Below are 10,821 nucleotides of genomic sequence, written 5' to 3'. Positions count from 1 at the left end.
GGGGCAGCTCTGGGCCCGGCTGCTGAGGGCGAGGAGACCTGGCCTCCCTGCGGGTGGTTCTGAGGGGACTGGGGCGCGGGCGACAAGCTCCCCAGGCAGGGGTCTCACTGAAATGGCACGGAGCTGTGCTAGCAGGGGACAAGTGGGCATGGGGGTGCCACACCAGTTCTTGCCAAAGGCACAGTGGTGAAAACACCAGATGAAGCCCTCTGTCTCCTTTTTGTGGGGATGAGGTAGGAATTTGAGGTGAAGCCCCAGGTGGTGGTATCTTACCATAGAGCACGGAAGAGGGCTCCTCCGTGAATGCTGGGCGTGTGTGTGTGTGTGTGTGTGTGTGTGTGCCTGTGTGTGTGTGATCTCCTTGTCGGTCTTCATGATTTCTATTTCAGCATGTGTGATCTCCATGCAGTGTTGCTCCCACAAGGGCTGGAATCAACCTCTGGCCTGTTCAGGAAGAGCAGGTAGCTGGGTTTCTGCAAATTAGCTGGGGGGCGGGGGTACCTAGCGCAGGGGAAGGGCTTCAGCCCCTGGGCCCCGGGGTTGGGTTTGGTCCCTCTGCTCTCCAGGACGGGGCAGACCCTGACCTGGGCTCCTTGGGGCTTCTCATAATGTGAGCCACACCAGGAGGCACACAATGGTTCAGAGACACCGAGCCGACTGTGAACAAGCGTGAAACCTGAAATGAGTGTCGAGGCCTCCCAGCCACACCCTTCTGACCCTCTGCAGCAGCTCTGGCTCCTGGGCCCGGCCTTCCCTGAGCACCCGGCTCCCCAGCATTCCACCCTGCCCCATCTTCCCTTGGGGGGCTCCAGGTGCTTGCATCCGCTCACCAGAATGCAAGACTGGAGCCCGGATCAAAGACTGAGGACCTTGTGACAGCTGTGACAAGGGGCACAGTGACCACCTCATAGGAGTAGGACACTGCGTTAGCATCAGCCTGTCCTCCAGGCCCTGCCCCCTGCCCTCACACCTGTCCTCCTGTCTTCGGACCCTGAAAATCCCAGACTTTAACTTTTTTTTTTTTTTTTTTTTGGAGAGAGCACACATGCGTTTGAACAGGGGTGGGGAGGGGCAGAAGGAGGGAGAGGGAGAGAGAGGATCTTGAGCAGGCTCCCTGCCCAGCATGGAGCCCAACTCTGAGATTACGACCTGAGCCACAGTTGGGAGGCCGACGCTTAACCCACTAAGCCACCCAGGCACTCCGGAATCCTAGACAAATTAACTCACTCATTCATCTGTTCAACAGAATTTTGCCCCATGCTAACCGCCAGGGATGCCGAGATGAGGGAGACAGACATGGGCCCCTTTTTGCTTACACTCCGAGGACCCCTCTGGATGGTTTTTCTCTTACAGTCTCGGTGTTCAGCAAGTGTGCATTGGTCACACGAGCCCCGCGTGGCAAGTGGCCCTTCACAGGCCCGGTTCTCACTTGGTTTAGAGAGCGGTACTGTGAAAGGGAGACGGCATTTTACCGAGCACCTCGGCGAGCCCAGGGTGTGGCCTCTTTTATTTTTCCCAATCATCACAGGCAGAGGGTGGCTTTCCATGTCCACGAAGACACTGAGGCTCAGAAAGCAATGCACTTGGCCTCCGGAGGCCAAAACTGAGACTTGAACGCAGGTTACTCCCTCTCCCTGCCACTCCCCCCACCCCCACAGACCCAAAGCAAAGAAAACAAATAGAAAATTTGGCTTTTTATGTGATCTCAAGTCTTCCTCACCAGCAAAGGTGGGGGTTCCAATTTTTGTTTTGTTTTGTTTTTGGAAAACTGAAGGCAGCTCAGGGCCTGGGGTCTTGGTCCCTGCCCTGTCCCACTGGAAGGGCACCTCCACCCAGGCCTTCCCCACTCCCCGGACCTGGTGGGCTCCCTCTTTGGCCTCATCCAGCCCTTCCTCCGGGTCCCATCCCCCTGGAGTCACCCCTCCCACCTCCAGGCTTGCTGTCCCCAGCTCAGACCCCGGATCCCAGGCCAGAGTTTCCTGTTCTCATCACCACACTTTCCATGACACAAGAGGAAGTCAGCTGGGCCGGGGTTGGGTTTTCCAAGCAGCCCAGCAGCCGTGGGGCCAGAGGTGGGGGGCAGGGAGGGGATGAGCCACCCCCAGGGCCCGGGCCTCAGTACCTTCTCGGCCTCTGTGAGAGAGGCACCTGCCTGCGCTGCCCTGGGCCCACACCAGGTAACCCCCGGGTGTGCGTGCGTCTGTACACTGGTCAGTCAGCCCCTCTGGGCTCTGTGACTCCCCAGTGTCCCCAGAAGTTGCCCTCTTGCCAGCGCTAAGAGGCCACGGGGACAGATGCAGGGGGAAGGGGAGGAGCTGAGCACTGGGAGGCAGGGAGGACGGGAAGGAGGCCCAGAAATGTGACTGGTGCCTAGTAGGTCCTCAGTGTTTGTCGAATGAATGAATGAATCTGGGGGATGGTCTGGTGGCCGGAGGAGAGGCCTCCGTTCTGTGAGTATTTGTTAAATGACTCAGTGACCTGAATCCTTGAGAACCTTGGAGGGGGGGCCCGCTGCGGGGAGCAAGCTTTGCAGAAGCACCCCGCCCCCCTCCATATCAGGAAGTGCATCCTTCCCCCAGCTGTGTTCCCGCTCAATCAGATCATTGGTGGGGGTGGGCTGCGGGGAGGAGGGAGAACGTGGGACAGGATAGGATCGGATTCTGGTTCTGGATGGACAGTTCAGGGGCTCGCAGGCATGGTGGAGGGGCTTTGGCCCAGGCAGGCACCTGCATGTGAACCCCAGCTCTGCCCCAGATGGCCAGGTGGATGCTCAGAGCCTCTAGATGACTTGTCTGCAAAATATGGGGTTGGATGATCCCGAGGCCCGTTCTTTTACTGTAGGAACCCTCTGGGGTTGCGTCAGTCTGTTCTCTGTTCTGGGACCTGAAGGGTCTGACTCTTTCTCTTGTGTGAAAGGGTGTCAAGTGCTGGGCTTTTGGTGAAGGGCCAAGGACTGAGGATGGGAGGTTGTGCAGATACGGGTGTGCTGGCTCTGTGAGGTGGTTCGGTGTGTGCATTTCCCCCTGTCCCAGGTAGGTGGGGCTGCCCTCAAGGCCCTGTCCAGACTGCAGGGACAGGTCAGGGTGCGTTTCCCCCTGTTTTTTTTTTTTTTTTCTTTAAGATTTTATTCATTTATTTGTCAGAGAGAGAGAGAGCGCCGTGGGTGAGCTCACAAAACAGCGGGGTGGGGGGGCTGTGGGACAGCAGGCAGAGGGAGAAGCAGGCTCTCCACTGAGCAGGGAGCCCGATGTGGGGCTCCATCCCAGGACCCGGGGACTGTGAGCTGGGCTGAAGGCAGATGCTTAGCCGACCCCACATCTCTCCCAGCCCCTCCTGGGAGCCCGGTTGTGCTCTCTGCTAATACTGGCCTCACACCCCGGTGGTGAAATCTTGGGGCCATGACTCAAGCAAGTTCCTGAGACTCCTTATCTATCAATCATGATGTTTTGAAGATGGAGCAGAATAAAACGTGCAAAGAGCAAAACGCACTCCTGATGCCTAAGAAGGCTTCTGGGAACCTTGATTATATTGTGGTGAACGTTTCAGGGGGCGGGGAGTAGAGGGGTTTGGGGGATCTGAAAGCTGGCTTTCCCCTCTGACTAGGTGACTTTAGGCAGGTTGTTTTCCCTTTTGGAGGCTTCCTTTGTAAGATGGAGTAGGGAAGGAGCCCTGGTTCCCATCATAATGACAGGAAGGGTGTGTAAACCCTGGTGCACGCTCCTGAGTGTGAGGACTGGTCAGCGGAGGTCTACACCAGCCAGCCCCAGGATCTCTTCACACTTCCTCACTGGGGCTGTGTGCGTGGAGGCCCAGCAGATGCCCTTGAACGGACTGATCTGGGCTTTCAACCCGGCCCCTGCCCCACACCCCCAGACCTGCAGCCGGCCTCCCCACGGCGGGTGTGTAAGAAACACATCCCCAGCCCCTGGCCCACGGTGGATGTGAATCATATATGTCAAGGACTCAGCATTCACGGTTTCTCTTCCGTTGCTCCTGAAAATAAGACCGGACTTGTCACACTGTGGGGCACGAGTTCGGATTGAGAAAATAAGGCCACCTAGCAGAGAGAGTAGGACAAGTGTTAACCAAACCCATTTTTCAGATGAAGTAATTGAGGATCAGAGAGGCATGGTGAATTCCCCAAGGCACACAGCCAACTGGCAGTGAGGTTTGGCCTGAACCCCCAGGTCTCCTGGGCTGTGGGCCACCCTTCCTGGGCACAGCCTCTCTGGCATCTTGGGCTGGGACCTCCCCTGGCCCCTGGGGACCAGAGGGTCCCACTGTGTTACAGTAGATTGTGGGGGTGTGAGGGACCAACAGGTCAGCTGTGTGTCCTTGGCCCACAGCCTCTGCTCTCAGACACTCCCTTCTGATGGAGCATGGAAGAGGAGATAGGTCCAATCCAGCCTCTGGGAAAGTCAAGGAAGGCTTCCTGGAGGGGGTGACATTCAAATGAGGCCTGAAGGGCAAGTCGGAGTTTGCCAGTTTGGCAAAGGGATGTTTTTCAGGCTGAGGGCAAAGGCTTTTGGGTCATGTTAGCACAATAACTGTGTAACTACAAGTGAGAAGAGTTGAGAAGTTGGGGGGCCTGGGGGTCAGTCCTGACTCAGTCCTCACTGGTTCTGTGTCTGGGGTGGAGTGTTTCCTCCAGGCCTCAATTTATTTATGAAATAAAGGGGCTGCACCAGATGGTCCCCAAGATTTCTTAATCTGTGAATTACGACTTGAGATCTTATTTCAAGGAATCTAAAAAATCGATATGGCCTTTTCTTGGGGAAAGAGTATCAAAAGCCAAAACATTAAAAAAACCCAAAACCCTCATACACAGTGTTACCTTTAGAAAGCTCTCCTTTTCTCTCCCCCTGGGGGGAAGGCAATATACATAAGAGGGTTTAGGTCACTTAGGGATAATGAAAACAGGGGAAAGCAGGGCAGAGGGCAAATAAATTCCTTCCAAGTCCACTCTGGAGTAGGATACAGCCGTCAGGGAAGAGGACGTAGATCACAGTGTACCCACTCAGAGAAACGGCCCTTCTGCTCAGGGAAAAGACTCACATCACAATGTGCAAACTGCAATCTTACTTTCATAAAATAAAAATACAAGTGAACTGAACAGCTGGACAAAATGTTTCTGTATGAACAGGAAAATGTTTTGTAGGACGTTCATCCAAATTATGATAACGAAGTAATTAATGGTCGGGGACAGGATTCGGAGGAGATGGGGGAAAGGCCGGGCTGGGCTTTCTTTTTTATTTTATGCACTACTGTATTGTTTAGCTGTTTTCAAAGAATGTATATTACGATTTTATGACAAATTAAAAAAATAATGTAAAAGGGATTTGCAGAAAAGTTTTTAAAGAACAAAGTCCCATGTGTGGTTATGTATCACATATCACATTTTAATATCATTTTCTGTTTTCCTTAAGAATACAAATGTGTGTTTATTGAGAAAAATCAGCAAGTAAATAGAGTATAAAGAAAAAAATAAAACCATCTGAAATTTTACTGTTCAATATGACCACTGTTAATGTACTAGAGCATAGATTTGTATTATTTTTTCTGTTTATAATTATAATAAATATACTTTGTTTTAAGATTATTATCACATATATGATGAAAGTTTATATATATAAGATATGTATATAGCTATATTTTAAGATATATACACACAAAGATATATATAAAATATATATATACACAAACATATGTATATATTTGTAACCTGCTTTTTTCTCTTATAGTGTATTTTGAATGTCTTCTCATGTCATACACTTATATACCCTGATTTTTTTAAATGTTCTATAATAGCCAACGTATAAAAGTCCGGATGCTTGTTTAACTAATCCCTATTAACTGGACATTTGTGTTGTTTACTTTTTTTCCTACCATTAAAAATAAATCCATGATGAATATTTCTGCACAAGCATCTTTATTTTTTTTTTAAGATTTTATTAATTTATTTGAAGAGAGAGATTACAAGTAGGCAGAGAGGCAGGTGGGTTGGGGGGAAAGCAGGCAGAGCCCGGTGTGGGGCTTGATCCCAGAACACTAGGCTTATGACCTGAGCCAAAGGCAGAGGCTTTAACCCACTGAGCCACCCAGGCGCCCCTGAACAAACATCTTGAAAAAATATCCTTCCTTCCTTCCTTTAAGTAGAATTATTTGAATCAAAGATTATAGCCATTTTATTTTATTTATTTATTTAATTTTATTTAAATTCCATTAATTCACATATTGCACATTATTAGTTTCAGAGCTGGAAGTCAGTGGTTCATCAGTTGCATAGGATGCCCAGTGTTCATTACATCATGTGCCCTCCTTAATGCCCATCCCCCACCCGCCTCTCCTCCAGCAACCTTGTGTGTTTCCTAGAGTTAAGAGTCTCTTATGATTTGTCTTCCTCTCTGATTTCATCTTGTTTTACTTTTCCCTCCCTTTGATTATGGCCATTTTAAGAACCAAAAGCCTTTGTATAAAATTGAATTAGTGACCCCCTTCACTCCCAGCTTAGTTCTAATAAATGCTCATTGACTGCATTAATTAACAAGGGTTGCACCCAGATAGGTAGACAAGCACTTTCAGGAGTAGGGTTTTCCTGCTCTGCATGTGGGCTCTCTGGGTACCTCCTGACAGTCTGTAGGAAGAGCCCAGGCACACCCCAGAGGATGAATGTCAAATAATATTGGCACATTTTTGATGATTTACTGAGTGTTCAGAGCTCTCCTATGACGATTCCTGTGTGTCTAATGATCTGGGCCCATCCGGTGGGAGGTTGGGAGGGCTGGCCGTGATGTAGAGATGAGAGAGTGAAGCTCTCAGGGATGAGGGGTCAGGCCCAGATGCAGACAGCCTTGACTTGCAGGAAGAGACAGGCCAACACAGGCCTCTGGAGAGAGACTGGCTCTGGCCTCGCACAGAGAGTGGGAGGGTACAGCCTAGTGTTCTCTGTCCAGTGTGTACCCACATGGAGCCCTTACCTGGATGTCCATCTGAGCAGTCCAAGAACCGTCCTGAGTTCTTTAAGCTCTGCTGAGGTCAGGGCCATGTTGAGTTGGCCCCATGAGATGGATGGAAGCAACTATTTACTGATTCTGTGTGTGGTGATAATGATGATGGTGATGGTGATGATGATGATGGTGGTAATGGTGTCAATAACAATGGTGAAGATGATGATGGTCATAATGTTGGTGATGATGTTGGTGATGTTGGTGATGACGGCGATGGAATTGGTGATGTTGGTGATGAAGGTGATAGAGTTGGTGATGCTGGTGATGATGATGGTGATGACATTGGTGATGATGGTGGTAATGACGGTGATGAGGTGGGTGATGATGATGGTGATAATAGTGAAGATGGTGATGGAGTTGGTGATGTTGGTGATGATGGTGAAGATGTTGGTGATGATGCTGATGATGACAATGATGAGGGTGATGATGATGGTGATGACGATGAAGATTGTTGGTGATGATGGGGATGGTGTTGGTGATGTTGGTCATGATGATGATGATGGGGGTAATGATGGGCACCATTTGCTAAGGGCCCTCACAGTACTAGGAGCTCTGAGTAACCCATTACCTTGGTTCTTCCCAGTGTGAATGTGCAGCCATCACTGAATTGGAGGATAATTGGACGTGGCCCACAGATGACCATTTTTATCTTAATAATTATGTATTTAACATATGTCAATTGAATATATTAGAAGGTAGATAATTACCATAATAAATGCATGATTTTTGAGAACAATATAAAATTTCACTTTTATGTTATTTAGCGAACACGGCTGAGTTCATTTAAAGGGAAAATACTAATACTTGGTGCTGGGATAAGGTCAGTACGAAGGTGGAATTTAAATAGTTGACATTTAGGACCCTTAGAGGCAGAAACCACTGTTATCCCCATTTTGCAGAAGTCAGAGTGGAGAGAGTTTCACTGGCTGGAGGTCACACAATATGCAAATACTAGAGCTGGATCTTGGCTCCTGATGCTGAATTTAGAAAATATTTTATTTAAATAAAGGAGACACACAGAAAAGGGCATGTATAGCTTCAGTGACTTCACAGATCGGACAAAGCCATGTAACCAGCCCCCAGAAGCCCCCCTCCGGGGCATCCTCCCAGCCCCTCACCACCTGCTCACCAGGGACCCACCAGCTGGACTTCCAACATTGCAGATTGCTTTTGCCCCTTCTTGAACTTTATCTAACTGGTATCACACAGTTTGGACTTTTTCTTGCCTCTAGCGATATTTTAGCCAACACTGTGCCAGAAGATTCATCCTTGTTATGACATATGGCGGGGGCTGGGTCATCTTCCTTGCCATATAATATTCCATGGCCTGCTGTGGTCACGATTTTACCCCTTCTCCCACGACGGTCACTGGGGTTGTGCAAAGTGTGAAGATCTCCTGCCCCACCCAGATACCTGCACACCACACAGTATACAGGACTTTCTCCAAGGAGCCAGAGACCAAGCAGGGTGTGAAACACACAAACCCACAATTATAGAACCGGTGCTTTCCGCAGTGCAGGCTGGCCTTGAGGTGGCCAGCGTGGTGAGTGGTTGGGACCATCATACTGCTTGTCTTGTGGCATTGTACTTTATGAAGCGCTTTTCCCAGCAGCGCCTTGCAGCCCTGTCTGGTGGCGGGTGTCTGGGCTATAAATGAGGAAGGGGAGGCCAAACAAAGCGACTCCACCAGCACGAGGGGAAAAGGAAACAGAGCCCGGACCTGAGCTCAGATCTCCTGCCCCTAAATCCTTGGCTATCTGTACCTCCTCCCAGAGGCCTGGTTCGGCTTGGCAGGGGGGTTGCTTACAAGCCCAGGGAGACCCCTGTGGCCCACGGGGGAGAGGGTTCCAACTACTGTCTGAGAAGGATCTAAAACCAAACAGAGCCCCTGGCTTTTTGGAGTGAGAAGCTACCTTCCTTTGAGCCTTCAAATGACTTCATTTCATTTGCAAAATGGGGGGGGGTCCCTGCCCCCACCCTGGGAGGGCTGTGGTCACCAGGACCGACAATGCCTATGTGCCGCCCTCACTGAGCAGAGCCGTGAACTTTCACATTCGTTGTTGTTGTCGGATCTCATAACCACCCTGGGAGGAAGGCGGGGCATGTATTGTTTGCCCTGTATTTCAGAGGGGTAAAGTGACTGGCCCATAGTCACAGGGTCCTGGAAGGAGCCAACAGGGACTTAGGGCCCAGGGGGATACTCCCTTCTCTGCTATACTGGGCCTTGTCCTCTAGGGGAGCCCTGCTTTTAGGACCTAGTCCAAACCGGGGCTTGGGGCCTGAAACACAGTGACGTGGGGGCCCAGTGAGGTGGGGGGGATGCCTCAGGACACAGCATAAGAAGGGTCCGGCCAGGTGAGAGCCCAAGGCTCCTGCATCCCACCGCCTGCAGGATGGGGCTGGGGTGGAAAGCCTGGAGCATGAGGGTCAGCAGAGAACCCCAAGACAGATTGAGTCTAGGGTGGCCTGCCTGGTGGGGATAGGGGTTAAACGAGCTTCTAGAGCCCCTTTTTTTTAATTACCTGGAAAGCTCTGCCTGCTGAATAAACTCAGTAAGATGAGAAAAAGAAAAGTATTTTCTGGATTGTCATGAGGATTAAATGAGTCAAGGCCCAGACCGCCCCTGGCCCCGAGCACTCCCCCAGCCCAGCCCGCTAAGGAGGGCGGCTCAGGACGGGCATGCGCACGGCTGCCCTCTGTGCCCCCGTGAGGTTGGACTGATGGAGGAGCAGGGCGGGCCCAGGCGCCCGATGAGGCAGGCTCTGGGGAGGAAGGGCTGGACCCAGGGCTGGGGCAGTGCACCCAGGGGTGAGGTCTGGGCGGTGCGTGGGAAGGAGTGTGGGGGGCGGAGGGAAGCTGGAGCTGGTCCTGCCCCCACTTCTCCCCTCCGAAAGTCCCCACTTTCAGCTAGGCCTGGGGCCAAGGCTTCGTCCCCCAGGAAGCCCTCCTTGGTTTCCCTTCTGCAGTGAGGTGTGGCCTGCCGCGTCACCCTCCATCTTCTTTCCTCCTCTCAGCTCCCTTCCGACTTCCCCTCTCTGATGAAGGGACTGGAAAGAAAAGCCAAACATTGACAATTCTGTGAGCCCGAGAGCTCACCTCTCCCCAGGCTCTGCTAAACGCACGGTCAGTGTGGCCACAGGATGGACTGCGGGGGTTCTGGGTCAAATCCGGATCCTAGCTGGTGGAGAGAAGGGCATATTTAAAACATGAATGAGGATTTTTCTCAAGGGGTCCATTGTCAGTTGTGTGTCCTCCTGTGCCTGGTGCCTGGGTCCCTGAAGACGGAGGCTGCAGGCTGGGGGTGTGTGTGTGTGTGGGAAGGGGGGTGTCAGGGAACAGAGGGGCTTTTTCATCATGTCGAGGTCCAGAATGTGGCAGGGCACAGAGCTGCCATCTCTGCAGGTGGGGTCTTTCAGCCCGAGCTTTTGGGGATCCGGTTACCCACTGATTTCTAGTTGTAAGTGAATTTAAAGGGGGGGTTTGGTGGCCATCTGAGGAACCCCCTTTTTCTGTCCGAGGGTTTGGGGGTCCTGGGAGAGGGGATGAGCCAGTCTGGGCGGTCAGGGCCCAGAGCTGGAGAAGAAGCTCTCAGCTTTGCACATCACAGAGAGCTTCCCGCCTCTAGCCTGGTATCTGCCTCCTCTGGTGGGGAGGCCCCAGGCTGGGGAGATTGTCTAGGGTGCCCTGAGCCCAGGATGGGCGGGGGTCCTGACCACGGGGTCCACATTTGTACTTCAGGGTTCCACGAGCTGCCCAATGTCATGGGGGTTATTTGTGCATGGTTTTTGGGTTTTTGCTTGTTTTTTGTTTTGTT

At 51.5% G+C, this 10,821-nt stretch overlaps 1 long non-coding RNA gene across 1 annotated transcript in view; it reads left to right on the top strand.

The window, feature by feature from the left end:
* Window positions 1-2,137: 2,137 nt before the first annotated feature.
* The window catches only part of LOC122914542, a 48,832-nt gene continuing 40,148 nt past the window's right edge, over window positions 2,138-10,821 (top strand). Inside the window, exon 1 of the long non-coding RNA XR_006385796.1 lies at window positions 2,138-2,177. This is a non-coding gene — a long non-coding RNA (uncharacterized LOC122914542). The remainder of the gene's footprint in view (window positions 2,178-10,821) is intronic.

Source organism: Neovison vison, chromosome 7 (assembly GCF_020171115.1).
Source record: "Neovison vison isolate M4711 chromosome 7, ASM_NN_V1, whole genome shotgun sequence".
Classification (NCBI taxonomy): Eukaryota; Metazoa; Chordata; class Mammalia; order Carnivora; family Mustelidae; genus Neogale; species Neogale vison.
Note: the sequence above shows the minus strand (reverse complement) of the source record. Positions and strands in the feature narration are given on the sequence as shown.